The sequence below is a fragment of the Melitaea cinxia genome, chromosome 4, assembly GCF_905220565.1.
Source record: "Melitaea cinxia chromosome 4, ilMelCinx1.1, whole genome shotgun sequence".
Lineage (NCBI taxonomy): Eukaryota > Metazoa > Arthropoda > Insecta > Lepidoptera > Nymphalidae > Melitaea > Melitaea cinxia.
The window spans coordinates 6,476,349-6,492,313 of NC_059397.1; the positions used below are offsets into that span (position 1 = coordinate 6,476,349).

The 15,965-nt window shown below is 31.9% G+C and overlaps 1 protein-coding gene across 1 annotated transcript in view; it reads left to right on the forward strand.

The window, feature by feature from the left end:
• Positions 1-15,965, forward strand: part of LOC123670055 (flocculation protein FLO11) — a 136,950-nt gene that overhangs the window by 95,386 nt on the left and 25,599 nt on the right. Inside the window, exon 4 of the mRNA XM_045603564.1 lies at positions 5,049-5,099. The gene's annotated coding sequence lies outside the window, so the exon portion shown is untranslated. The remainder of the gene's footprint in view (positions 1-5,048; positions 5,100-15,965) is intronic.

A 15,965-nucleotide genomic window follows, 5' to 3' on the forward strand; every position in this document is an offset into this window, starting at 1 on the left:
ACTAATAGTAAATAAGATTAATTCTGTATTTAAAAACCAAAACATACAATTTTTAATTACTATAGACAACGATTGCATTTGCCCACAAAAAAAAAAACAACTTCAATTACATTGTCAAGTAAATAAGTAATCAAAGATTACTCAAAAAGTACTCAACAGATCTTGATCAAATTTAAATGGGACTACATCACAGGCACCAGCTTTCGATTAGAAAAGAGTCATCGAAATTGGTCCACCCAGTAAAAAGTTCTGAGGTAATAAAAAAAAGTATAAAAAATATAATCGAATTTAGAACCTCCTCCTTTTTTTGACGTCGGCTCAAAACGAGTTAATTTCTCCTTCTTCGATCGCACGTATTTATAACTTCTATACTTATTTATCAGCGCTATTAAAACACGGCTGTCGTAAATGTATCCTCGGGTTCTTATGTTGATGACGTATTAAGAAATATACTGACGACGTAGTTGTCGAGGAGTTGTTACGTATTGTAAGTATATAACCATCTAGCATTTCGTAACGTTTGTATGTATGTACCTTTAAATGCAGAACATGATTGTGCTGCTATGCAAGGCTGGAGTCCTATCCGTGTTGCTCAACGGTTATTAATTTGATGAAGCATGTCTTACAATTTCTTCTTAGTCGTATGAGTTTCCTTACCTCACAATAGTTTTATTAATACAACAAATAATATATGTATTTAAAATATTTCAAAGACATCTACACATTAACATTAGGCACATTTTAGCCATTTTTGGAATGAAGTTCCTTATGGCGCGTTGTGAAGGGGTACCATAGCCGGCTAAAACGTCCGTAACGTTAAAAAACGCGTAAGATTTTTATGTATAGTCACGTATATCTATTCAATGTCTAATATATAGTCTACGTGATGACTGTTATTATTATTGCAGTTTGCGTTATTTTAAATTATATTATTATAAAATTATTGGATATTTCGATATTTGCATAAATAATTGTAAATAAAATAAAAGTGTTAAGATAATTTTGTAAAGTAGCTTTTTGATTTTTATCGATAAAAAAAATTATAATAAAAAATGTATACCCGAATAAAATTATTTTCTTAATACCTCGAATAGAACTTGAAACTAATATTTTATAATCCTATGTTCCTATCTATCTGGTGTCTGGTTAACTTTGTTCCTATCTAGTGTCCCACGACGCAACACGGTTTTTTTTATTTAAATAATGACACTACGACGCGTTAATTTGGGGGAAAAATGTACTAAAATATTTTCAAACAATTAAGTACTGTTCACGTGCTGTTCTACTCAGGTGACTTAAGCCGGAGAACGGCGCAACGCGGTATCGTTTCATTTGATTTAACATTATCTCCTAAGTTATGCGTCCACATTAAATGCTATAAAAGACAAAGAAATCTTCTTAAAATTTCCTTATCGATAATATCGGCTAATAATAGCATAAGAAATCACCTTTTCATTTTTATGGTCATTAATTCGTTGCAGAGTTATTTTAAAACTATGATATCCCCTAAGATATTCATTGAAATCAAATGATGTCAAGGACGATTCGGTTCAAAAAGAAATACTGTAATGAATAACATATTTATACGGATAAGAATTTATACCATGCATTTAAGGTTTTAAAGACACCTTCGCAATTAATAAATTATTTTAGAACAAACTTGATTTCCCGTTTTTGTAACATTTGTTATTTATACTCGGCTGCTATTGGTTATAGCGTGACGTTATATGGCTTATAGTCTTCCTTGGTAAATGGACTATTACAACACTAAAAGAGTCTTTTAACTCAAACTACTAGTTCTTGAGATTAGTGCTCTTAAACAAACTTTCCCACTTTATAATATTTGTATAGATGAGTAAAAATGAAACTATAAAAAAAGAAGCTTAAAACAGCGAGCTAAAAAGATTGACAGCTAAAACGGAACAGTAAACATGGGTACTGTTGTAGGCGTATCGAATGTGTGACTAAAGAACAATGTTACACATATGCCGGCAACACAATCAAAACTCAATCCTAAACCACTTCAGACTCTGATTCACGCAATGGAATCGAAACTTTGGAAACGAGATAATAGTGAGGGTGATACGTAACTCGTAACAAGTCCGACTTTGTCAGAAAGTCGTCGGGCAAAGTCCAATGTCGCATGAAAATTAGTTCGGTTCGTCGCACAATATGCTGGAACTGTAGGACAAAGAAAGATGGGAAACTTTTCTCGGCAAATAGTTGCTGCATTTGATATCACAGAAGGACTTCATTTAATTACGAGCTTTCTGTGCGTGTTACTAGATACTTCAGTTTTTGTATCCCTTCTACCAATATTTAAAGAGGAAATGGAAACTTACAACAATTTAATACATTGTATTTAATATGCATGAATGTTCGTGGAAATGTATACACTATTTGTGTAATCGAATCAGTACTATCTCGTGACCATTGGTTGACAGGAAGAGATCTCTTCTAGAGATAAGTCCACCTTTGCCATCAACTTTATGTGTAATTTTCTGTACATTATTTTTAATGCAATAAAGTATATAATATATAATACTATATTATTCCACTCCTCTGGCTGTACTTTACTCTCACAATAATTGTGTTTGCTCACAAACGAAAAAAAACCGACTTCAATTTCATCGACAAGTAATACAACGTAGATCGACGAAAAAATAGCCTAGTAACTACGCGTTATCAAAGATAACTCAAAAAGTAGTTATCAGATCTTGATAAAATTTATATGTGACCACATGATAAACATCAGCTTTCGATTAAATTAAAAATTATCAAAACCGGTACACCCAGTAAAAAGTTATTGCAGATTTTCGAGAATTTCCCTCGATTTCTCTGGGATTCCATCATCAGATCCTAGTTTCCTTATCACGGTACCAAACTAGGGATATCCCCTTTCCAACAAGAAAAGAATTATCAAAATTGGTACATCCAGTAGAAAGTTATGCGGTATAATACAACGTAGGTCGACGAAAAAATCGTCAAGTAAAAACGCATTATTAGATATAACTCGAAAAGTAGTTGTTAGATCTCAAATAAATTTAAATGGAACCAATTGACACACACCACCTTTCGATTAAAAAAAAATGTCGAAATCGGTCCACCCGGTCAAAAGTTCTGATGTAACGTACATAAAAAAAAATACAGTCGAATTGAGAACCTCCTCCTTTTTTGGAAGTCGGTTAAAAACAAAAATACACGAAGCGCTTACTCTTAAATCTCTTTTTTTATTTTCGATCCCTGCACGTGACAAACATTTGTATTGACCATACAGATGTTTGCCGTGCTCTGAGTGTTTGTGCAGTCCTTTTGGGTCTCCCCACCGTGCCTCAGAGAGCACGTTAAGCCGTCAGTGCCGGTTGTTATCATGGACACCTGATAGCGATCGTTACTCACAGTAGAGAATATATCCGCCAAGCCGCATTGGAGCAGCGTGGTGGATTAAGCTCTGATCCTTTTCGTACATGGGGAAAGAGGTCTATGCCCAGCTGTGGGGTAATACAGGATAACGTTATTTATTTATACAAACACAGAAACATAAATTTTACTTTAAGCTCGAGCAATATTTATTACCTTTTTTTGAAATTATAAAAGCAATAATTAAATACGATTTATTCCATGATTAGTTCTTTTAAATGTAGTAAAACTAGCTTTATATTGCTATAACACGCCACGACGCGTAATTCTTTAGTAGCATGCTAACCGCATTATTTTTTAGAAAACCACTATTAATTTTAATTAGCTCTTTTTGCTGTATGTTTCTAATGTTTGTTCTTAATTAATCGTCGTAAAAAAGTATTTTAACTATTTATACAATACAGTTCTTTTTACATGATACAAACGGCCTACTCAATTTCACCAGAACTATTTTTTTTTTTTGATAGGACGTTGATGCAACGGGCTCAGCATCTGACTGACGGACTACATTTTCTTGACCCATCAATAAAAGATTTTTCCTATAAATTTAGCACCCGAGCGATGTTATTTATATTTTATATCATAACTTAACACTTTTTTTATTACTTTTAATTATTGGACGGAAATACATGTTTGGTTACACTTCGGTTTTAAGACATTTATCCTTATAAGATCCAATGTAACGTAAATAACTTATGACTAAATTTGTTGTATACATAACATTATATACTAAAGCATCATTTGCTTAATTACTCTTTTTTATATATAACTAGGTCGGCAAACAAGCATACGGCTCACCTGATGGTGAGCGATACCGTAGCTTATGAACGTTTGCAACACCAGAAGAATCGCAAGCGCGATGCTGACCCTGCCTCGCAATTCCGTTCCAGGAGCTCTGGTCACCGAACTCGCCAACAAGAATACAACACTGCTTGATAGCATTGTTATTTAGCTGTGATCTTCTGTAAGGACGAGGTACTACCCCATTTGGGCGTCTCCATATTTTGAGCAGGAAATTTCCTGCTGTGCCCTAAGTCAGTAAACTCGCTCTTAAAATAGCTTTTGAGTTTAATTTCCTTCATGATATAGTTTTAAAAATAATCCCTAATATGGACCCAAAGAGGTAGCCCAGCTGGACATCATTATACGTCAGAGTATCCTAGCACCTATTTTTAAAAAAAAATGTTCAAATTACGAAACAAGTATTTATTGGAAATAAAATCAACTAAGGCCTAAACTTTATCATCAAAAATATGGCTACTATATCCGAGATACCACCCTCAGCGATTTACAATGCGTAAACACATGCAAGGTTGACGTGCAGCGGACGACGGGTCGTGCACACGAATAATGACCGCTAAATGAACTGACGGAGCTGACGGGAATCGAAATGCGTGTGACGCAATTTCATTAAAGAATTATTACGAACACAAGCGGGAAATTTCGTTCAGCCACTTCAGCATTTCGATTTCACTATTTGTAACAATGTAATTATACTATATTGTTTATAGCTTCAGCGTTGACTGCATGTCGCTTGATTGCGTGTTTTAATGAATTGTAATGTAAAAGTTTTACTGCGGGAGCAAATATAATGTCGATTGAATTGTAAATTATATTTTTTATTGCAGGTACCGACACTTAACCACTAGTAATTCATCAAAGCTTTGCAGCTTTTATCGGTATGTATTAAAATGTTTACATTCATATTACAGATATAATTATAATAATTACATGATATAAAGGTTAGGGAAAATTGTTTAACCTTTGTATCGAATGATAAACTGACTTTCAAAATTACGGTCTTCCCTTGTTGGAAAGACTTACTGAATGTGAACGTTTAGTTTGTGATTGACAGCCGATAGCACATTATGCTGTCAATCGAAGACAACGCTTCATGTCTTAACACGGTTAACAATGATACATCGTTAATGCCCTTCAAACTGAACTGCTTATTAAATATAAATACTTACTAAAATGCTAAAACATTTTTGAAACATAATATAACACAGATACACAGCACTATAGGTGTTTTTTAATTGGGTTGATAACACTTTTTTAATTTGTCCAGAGGTCCAAATTTTATTTGCATCTTTGCATAAGTGTCTAAGGACATTTTTTTTTTCTTTATAAATGTTGCTCTCTTTCAGGTACCCAAACAAATTAATAGTAGTTCGTTTCAGTTATAATTACGTATATCTAAAATCTTTAAAAACCTTTCGATTTAGGTAATTATAATATTAAAGATTATCGAATGAAATGCAAACGTTCTCATCAAATGCGTCATCGTAACAATATTCTAGAGTGTTATGTTATCTGCCGCCGACATTTATCGAAAACTCATCCAAGTAATGAGATGCACGATCGAACATATCGAGTCGTTAGCGCCGAACATTTCTCGATAACTCATCGATGTTTTCAAACTGAAAGTTACAGTTTAGTTGCGTTATATTACTTCCAACATTTTTTTTTAACTTAGATTTTAAATAATTTAATATAATGAAATCTTAATTTAAAGTAATAAAGTCGAATAAATATAACGGATTAATATTTACCTCAACTGTCAGTCGTTTCCTTCGAACGTAAATAAAACGAAATTTTAAATGGGATTTTTCTTCAAAGCGCTCTATGCGTCGCATAATTGACATAGCAAACATAAATTCAAGGGATACCAGAGCCCTTGCAGTGCACTAACTACATTATGTCTGCATGAGCTTGGGGCATGCATGTTTGTGAATAATAATGCAACCACGCAGGCGTGACATCGAATAAAACCTACATTATGAACGTACTTATAATCCACGATATATTTTGCTGAATAAGAGGATCTACATAAGTACCACACCCATTTAATAATATCCTTTACGATAGCAAATATAGTTTCCAAAAATGTATTCAGTCCAGACAGCTCAAATATTCAAAACGATTTAATAAGAACGCGCATTTTCAACTACAATATACTTACAAGTGGTTTTTTTTAATATTTATTATTTATCTTTAATTATCTATACATGTATTTATTTAATAATGTGAACTAAAACCTGTATTCTGGAAATAATCAATAACCGTTTATAACTTTTAATACTTCGTCCAGCTGCATTAAAAAAAACTACATGAAATCCGTCAAAAAAGTATACTGAGTCACAGATTAGATGATCAGAGTAATTTATGATATCATCAGAAGTCATCATTAATTGTGATATAAGAAAGCCTGTTATCATGTATCCGTTAATTTATATTCATTAAGACAGGATCATATACGAGTATAATAAAAGTATAAAAAGTGATTATAAAAACTAACAAACAAAAAGGCCTGATTCACCTTTGACATTAATAAATCAAACGTAATATACCTGTTTATTTATTAAAATTTGTATTCACACATTGTGTATTTATCAGAGATGTGAGCAATGTTTGACGGTTTAATAGAATATACAATGTTACCTTGATTTAATTAAGCATAGAGTGAACGGTTTTCTAAAATTAAAGACCCGATAATTTTAAACGTTTTAATTCATTGAAATTTAAGTATTCACGTAATAGTTTCTGCCTTGCCCGTGATTATAAGAGATAAATAAATAAATATATTTAAAGCTAGCTGACCCCGCAAACGTTGTTTTGCCATATATGCTATTAACACCTTTATTCCCCGTCTTACTACTTAGGGGTATGAAAAATAGATGTTGACCTATTCTCAGACCTTCCTGATATTCACACAAAATTTCATAAAAATCGGTCCATCCCTATCGGGGGAGTATTGTAACTAACATTATGACACAAGAATTTTATATATAAGAATTATACATCACAAACACGTCCTTACAAGGAAAGATATTTTGGAACTTAAATTATTCTATAAATCGCCTTATTAGCTTTTCTTGACAGGTTGCAGCGTTTTAAATCTCCACCTCCTTTCTCCGTCCCGGTTTTCTAGAACATTCATTTACTTATAAACATAAACAAAGGCTTTGTATTCATTCATATAATTAAACAATACTATCTATCTCTATATAAACCTTTGACATACTTATTATAATTTTTGTTCAATTTAATTAATTAAGTAAAACTAGTAGAGTTGCTTTAAACGTAAACCGTAACAATTTTTACTAGATAAACGAATAATCTTGAAGTCGTGTTGTAAATAAACCTTTCCAGATCCTTTCATTTGCATGTTTTCCTCGAGCAATATCAAATATCGGCTGCTATCGCGCTGTATTGCTCCTCTGTAATTACACTTCGACAGCTCTTACATAATTACAACGCTCTAACTGTTGGAGCTACAGATAAATTATTCATGAAGGGATGATAGCGATTACTTTAAATATCGCAAAATCTATTTCTATCTGACATCATCCTTTACATTCTCGCCAAGGATTATTAAACCATATTACTCTGGTATGAAGTAAATTCGCTTTATTTCTGCAGTTAAGATTAAGTGGATACGTAAACTTAGGTATGTTTTGAAATAAATTCTGAGACGTATGTACGAGTACTGAATCTTAAGGTGGGATGAGGTAAGCGAAAGCCTAAGACTCCGTGGATTATTTAATTTCTCGTAACTGGCTCTACAAATACCTAATCTATTCTCAAATATTATAAAAAGAAAAGATTTATATTTTTGAATATTTTCCAATCACAAATGGATAAACTGAAAGTCTACTTGATAAAAATTTCTGTTTTTTTTTTTTTTTTAACAGAGAATGTTACGTTATAAATGCGTGACAAAAAGCCTCAACAGGCGAAAACGGAACAACAAAAATTGGGTAATCCACGCGGACAAAGCCGAAAGTTAATTATAAATAAGTCTAATAAACATATTTAATTTGTGTTTAACTAAATTAAGTAACTATTATTAGTGTTTTATGTGTATTTTATTCAGTTCTAAAATAAAACTACAATAAATATTTAGACTTATATACGAGTACATCGGAAGTAGAGATAGTGTGATTCGGTAGTATAGCGCAATAAGGAAATATCTCTTCCTGGATTCTAATGTTTGTATGACGTCATCTAGACCTCATTTGACACACTATTACGTGCAGAAAATTACTTAATTTCTTCCTATATCGTTACGTTAAGAAATAATATATTAAAAGCCACAAAAACTGTAAGCTTTCTTATGCCAGATATATACTAAAAATTATACTAAAAAATTTTTCTTTTACGCTGACACGCTTTATATATTAATTTGTAGGAAATACTTACATATATAAATATGTAAGGATATACCGTAATAGTGAATCATGCCTATCACTGGCATTCCTCGTGTCGTAGGTCCGGAAAAACATACAATACGTAACTTAAGCGTTTCGTACGACATATTATATAAACATTAATCATAAACGAAGAAACGCAACTGTTAACATATTTCAAAGAAGTAATAAATTAAAAACTGACATATAATATAATATAGGTTTGAGAGCAATTCTAGACTACTTAATCTAGAAAAAATTAGATTATCAGATTTGATGAAGTATAATTGTGTTTGCTCGCAAAAAAACCGACTTCAATTACATCGACCAGTATACAACGTAGGTAGACAAAAAAAATAGTCAATTAATTACGCATTATCAAAGATTACTCAAAAAATACTCATCAGGTCTTAATTAAATTTCAATGCGACAACATAACAAACATCAGCTTTCGATTAAATAAGAATCATTAAAATCGGTACACCCAGTACAAATATACTTAAGGCATAATACAACGTCAGTGAACGAAAAACTAGTCAAGTAAATGCGCATTATTAGATATATTTCTAAAAGTACTGGTAAGATATCGACTAGATTTAAATGAGACCAATTGACGTTTAAAAAAAGCAATCATCGAAACTGGTCCACTCAGTAAAAAAGCAGAGGTACCACACATTAAAAAAATACAGTCGAATTCGACTGTAGAAGGAGGTTCTCAATTGAGACTCCCTTTTTTGAAGTATGTTAAATATAGCTAAATTATAAAAAACAGTCAATATAATTCTTTTTTGTATTTATAAAAATAATATATCGAATCATTTTCAAATTTAGGTAAACATCCAACCGTACTCGTATAATATAGAAACATATGTAAAAACATCAGACTGCACTAACCCAAATAAATTGTATTTCGTATTCCTTTGAGATATAAACTTGTATTTGAATTACCTTTATTTACTTGCTCTGAGTAAATCCCACTTCACCATTTCCCTGCATGATATGTAGGTTTCACGCAAATGAGATAAGGAAACAGGCCAGATCCCCTGAAGCGTTTTCTACCACTTTTCTCCGTGAATATATATCGCACTTTGCACAGCAAAATACGCTTTGAAAGTCCTCTTAAGAATACAAAAGGTATAAAAGACGGCTAGTTACACTGCAGGGAATAATCTTCAGTTGATCCCCATTTTAATAGCTCCTTTCCTATTTAAATATTAATAAATGCGAACATCTTTTGCTCCCAGAACTATTAGCCCGGGAAAAAACCAATTAGCATAGAAAAATTGCACCAATAAAAGAATGTTTTGCTTGCAAAACATAATTTGGTGCCATTTATGTATATGTAAAAAAGGTAAAGCTTTAGTATATAAAACCTGTATAACTATTTCTTTATCATTGTTTTTCGACATTCTAAAATGTAATTTAAAATAATTATAACAATTGTTTCATTGCATTTTAGATGGATCTGTTTGTCAATTCAAGAGAATATTTAGATACTATTGTTTGACAGTGAACAGAAATTACGGCACACCCTTCAAACTATTACAAAATGATTTAACTGCAACATTGCGAGAACGATTATAGTACTCGTAGCATTTGATTACCGCCCCGAACAAGGATTCGTGTGTATAATCAAAGTTAATATCAATATCATGAGAGTAGAGACACGACTTGTAATCAATAAGCTTCAAAGTGAGCCCTAGAGAACTTCGTCGAAGTAAATGCACATATAAATTCGTCACGTATCACCGCTGACTTTTGACCTCAGTTATGAAAATAATGAACGAGTAAAATCTTAAGTCTAACCTACGCTTAAAGAATGCAAATGGCTGTCAAGACACTCATTAAGCTAAGATAATCGATCATACCCTAATATAACTATAGCTGTATTGCAGACGCCTTCGTGTTTTAGAAAACAATGAAAAATAACTTACACCCTTGACCTATCAGCTAAGATGAGGTCACAGTTCGAGATAATGACGAATATACAAAGCTTATTATTTAATTTAATAACTTTAAAATACTCTAACTTATTCAGCTTACTAACAATGTTTTGCTCTGCATGTATAGTTTGTTAAAAGTAAATATTGTAAGTTATTCGTACGTGAAATTAAGATGAAGTTTTGACTAAAACAAACTTAAAACTTAAGAAAGATACTCAGATTTTGTAAAAATTAAGTTCCAAGGATAACAATTTCTCTTTTTTCTTGGATTCATCCTAGAATTTACGAACTTAAGCAGCTTAGCAATATTTAATAAGTATTTATTCGTTATGTATTTTACAGACAAAATAATAAAAAATATATAAAATAAAGACAAATTTCTCCATATAATAATATCCGCACTTATATGCAGTCAATAATTATTACAAGTTATTTTATAATGCACAGAAACAACTTCATACAATAATTTCAATTTATTTGAAATATTGATCAAAGACCTTTAAAGCTGTGACGTTCCTTAGATCACTTGTCAACTGTTAAACGTGTATTTGACACGGTGAATGAGACTTGAGGTTGTATTGTTGTTGCTGTCCTAATTGATTGATGGAGGGTGGCCTTTGCTTATCCGCAGGAGTTTCCCATAGCTGTTCGTCCTTATTATTGAAAGTGGAATAGGAATAATAAAATAAATTCATTACATAAGATAGCAATGTACTTTAAGGAATAAGTAATATGCGATACATATAGTGCTTCATGTGAGAGGCTTGACCCTAGACTGAGTGTTTTAAAAAGTTTTTTTCTTTGACTTGGAATGTTTATTTTCAAAATATTTATTGGTGAAAATTATTAGCATTTTTTTAAAATATATTTACCCTGTTTAAATATTCAGGGTGTTAGCTTTATCTTCTCGCTATAAGTCAAATATATTTTTTTAATATATATATAATATTACTAGATCATTGTCTTATAGTATCGTCCGACGGAAAATGTGACTAGTTTTTAGTCTATTTACTTTTGATCTGGATCTCTTATTCCTTATGGACCTCTCCTTCATTTTTTGAAGTGTATGAAAAACCAAAAGTCCACCTAATCTCACTAGAAGAACTAATTACAATCACTCTTTAAGAAATTTACCCATCAACTTATAGCTCGGGGCATATGTTCATACAAGTATCTGTTTCTAATGTATTTTGTCGTTGGTTTTCTCATAATACTTCCGAATTACAATCAGACATAATTGTGTTTGCTCGCAAACGAAAAAAAACCGACTTCAATTACATCGACGAGTAATACAACGTAGATCGACGAAAAAATACTCAAGTAACTGCGCGTTATCAAAGATTACTCAAAAAGTAGTAATCAGATCTCAATGAAATTTATATGTGACTACATGACAAACACCAGCTTTCGATTAAATTAAAAATTATTAAAATCGGTACACCCCGTAAAAAGTTATTGCGGATTTTCAAGAAGTTCCCTCGATTTCTCTGGGATCCCATTATCAGATCCTGGTTTCCTTATCATGGTACTAAACTAAGGATATTTTCTTTCCAACAAAAAAAGAATTATCAAAATCGGTACACCCAGTAAAAAGTTATTGCGGATTTTCAAGAATTTCCATCAATTTCTCTGGGATCCCATCATCAGATCCTGGTTTCCTTATCACGATACCAAACTAAGGATATCTCCTTTCCAACAAAAATTTTTTTATCAAAATCGGTACATCCAGTAGAAAGTTATGCGGTATAATACAACGTAGGTCGACGAAAAAAGCGTCAAGTAAAAACGCATTATTAGATATAGCTCGAAAAGTAGTTGTTAGATCTCAAATAAATTTAAATGGGACCAATTGGCACACACCACCTTTTGATTAAAAGAAAATTTGTCGAAATCGCTCCACCCAGTCAAAAGTTCTGATGTAACATACATAAAAAAAAATACAGTCGAATTGAGAACCTCCTACTTTTTTGGAAGTCGGTTAAAAACCACCAAAATCATCTATAAGCAGCGTATAAGAATAATGAATTTACAAACCAATATATAAGTATATAACATTATATTTTATTATGCGACAATTAATATTACTGTTATTTACTCTAGTAAAAAATTACTAATACACCATGTTTATTACTTAAATCAGAAATCGATAGTTATATTTAACTTTCTTCTTAGAGAAATGTGAAACCAATAACGTCTTGATGCCTTTAATAACGTTAATTGAAGATGGCTTTGTAGAGATCAGCTATTAAATGTTAAATTAATTTCAACTCGTCTAAAATGTTTTATGTGATTATCTGTTCCGAATAGGATCGTCAGAGGATTTCATCTCGAACAATAGCTTTACTAACGTTGGCCTTGTTCTGAAATACTTCTATCAAAACATTAGGGTCAGAGGTTATCCGATGACTCTCCAATAGCATTGACTATGGTGTAAATTAAATTCACTATTATGTTTCACGAATAAGTTGTAAGACCTTATGTTTTTAGATTGCTTGTACTGGATCAGCCATGGAACATTTTATGAAATAAATGCATTTATTATTTTTTTAACTGTTGAATTAAATGAATTATTTGTAATGTTAAATATGTAACCAAAATAAATAGCACTCCAAAGTGATGTTCAAAAATTTATTGGAAAAACTCGTTTGTCTAGCGTTTTGATTAAATATATAAATATAGGAAAGGGTATCAATTAAAATAATTAGTCGCAGTTTACTTTTATATATACACGATCATCATCCGCGTCATCATCAGATCACGTATGTGTAAGTTAAACTAATAAAAAAACTGTAACTAGACATACGCTTATTATTTACAGTTTTTAATTGTCAATTTGCAATTTTATTTCCAATAAGCTATTGATGCAGCGATGTTTTCTGTTACACTTGAAATACTTGACGCATTTTATTTATAGTATCGAATACCATCAGAGTCACGGCTGATTGTTTCTATTCAATCAGGATCTATGAGGTCTGCTATTGTACTCGTGACATGAACAAGTTTAATACGTATTTGGATTTACCAAGGTTTTGTTTGGCGTAATTGACGTTTATTTATTTTAGTTTTGATAATAGTACATAGTTGATTACAAAATGTTTACGCTATAAGTAATTAAAAAATGGGTGGACACTTAATTATTGTGGAAAAAATTATTTAACAAAAAAAAATTACGTTGTTTATAAAAACTCTGAATATTTATTTTAAATGTATTTCATTCTACATGAATATTATCCATTAAAATAAAGAAAATAACATATTAATAAAACTGTGAATTATTAAATTAAATACATATATGTATAATATATATAATAGTTCATCTGCATTTAATATTTAAAAGTAGTAATTAAAACACAATTAACAATACATTTCGATGGAATCCATAATTACCACAATCCGCATTTAAGGCAATACTTTACAATGCAAGGGTGATTCATCAAAAACCTAATTAAGTCAGAGTTCGTTGTCAGCTCAACTGGTGACAGGAGATTAGGTGCAGCTTTAATTATTGTGCTATTCTAGACTGCCAGCAATTTTACCTTCGCCCTGCCTGATCAACCCTAACTCCTTCGTTAGAAAATTTATAACGATGTTAAAAAAATTTAATAAGGAAAATGACCCCAAAAGACTCTTTTCTTACAAACTTACTAGATTCAATATTAACGTCAAACAGTTGAAATTGTCCCAATGGTTACTATCAAGTCCTGGTCAATATACTCGTATATGATTGTTTTTGGGCATCTATATTCCTGGCAGAAATATAGATGTAAATTAAGTAAATAAATCATATTTTGATAGGATGAGTATCAATCATCCTTTAACGTCAGTTAACTATCGAATAAAATAATTACCCGCCATATACCTACTTATTTCAAAACGATCTTTATACACGCATCAATACATAAACATCCGAGTTAACTAAACAAAATCGTCGAGGATTGCAGACGGAATGTTTATAAGTATATTAAAAGTCACCCCACCGTACATCCTTTATTGAAGGCCTCAACGAACTATGTATTTACTAAGAACTAAGTAAATAGAATTGCAACTGTGAGCAATAACTCCCTACTTAATTAAAAGCACCCCCTCATTTGATTATAAACAACCTAATCGTCCACGTACAGAGCTGTACGTGGGATAGACTGGCTCATTGTGTCCCGTTCTTTGTTCCGTCTGCATAAATATAGCTGTGTTTGTTGATTGAGTTTATCACGGCGCTCTGATTACGACATGCTTGAAATTAGTCTCGAAATAGATACAGAATCGGAATGATTTGATATTGGAAAAAATATTTTTATATGATTTTTGAAAAATAGAATACTTTATCTTAGAAATTGATAAGTTATGTTGTTTCTGAAAATGTCCTAGTAAAAAAACCTTATTAAATACTTCTTTCGCCAGTTTTTTCTTTATTTTATTCTTTCAGCAACGTTTTTTTTTCTAAAATGTATAATAGGATCGTTAGAATACGCTTGCTTATAAACTATTTGATAACTAGCTGTGCCTGCAACTTCGTCCGCGTGGAATTTAAAAAAAGTAATTGTTCAGTTCGCAGAGTTATAAAACAAATAAATTTCTAAAATAAAAGTAGCTTAAGCTACTCCTTATTACATGAGCTGACTACCAGGGATTTTCATCCCATCAAAATTGGTCCAGCCGTTTCAGAGATTAGCCGAAATAAACAAACAGACAGATAAACAAAAACCACAAAAAAAAAATATTTTGGGTATGTACCGTATCTCCTCCAACTTTATTTATTTGTACAGATAGATAAGCGTAAAACCTAATCATAGCATACTTTAAAAATCATAATACATTTTTATTTAATATGACAAAGGCTACTCATTTAGAACGATGTTTAAAAGGACTGTAAATACAAAGGTCGACTTTGAGTATGTCATTACAATATGTGCCAAATTACCGAAAACAGGCCTCACCTATTACTACAATGTATCAATTTTATACCTATACTCTCTCTCTCTCTTGTCGGTCCCTCATGTCTGAGGATCGTGGTCAGCATCAGGGTTGCATCTGGAGCGGATGATGCACCTCCACCGGTCTCTGTCCATGGCGTCTCTTACGACCGTGTATAACCTAGTGGCAGATGAGTTCTTGACCTGGTCTACCCATCTCGTTGGTAAACGACCGCGCGATCTTTTGCCGTCCGTGTTCCCAACCACAATCAGTCTCTCCAGATTTTTATCGCCTCTGCCCATCGTGTGGCCGAAGTACGACAAAATACGCCGTCGGCATATGGTATACCTATACAATATAACTAATAAATTGAAATGTTGTTGAAAACAACCTATAGACATCCCACAGCTGTATGACAAAGACCTTCTCTAAATATAGGTCAAGGGTTGGAGCTAACTATCAAAGATTAACTAATAACGATTGCTAGGTGTTCCTTACAACA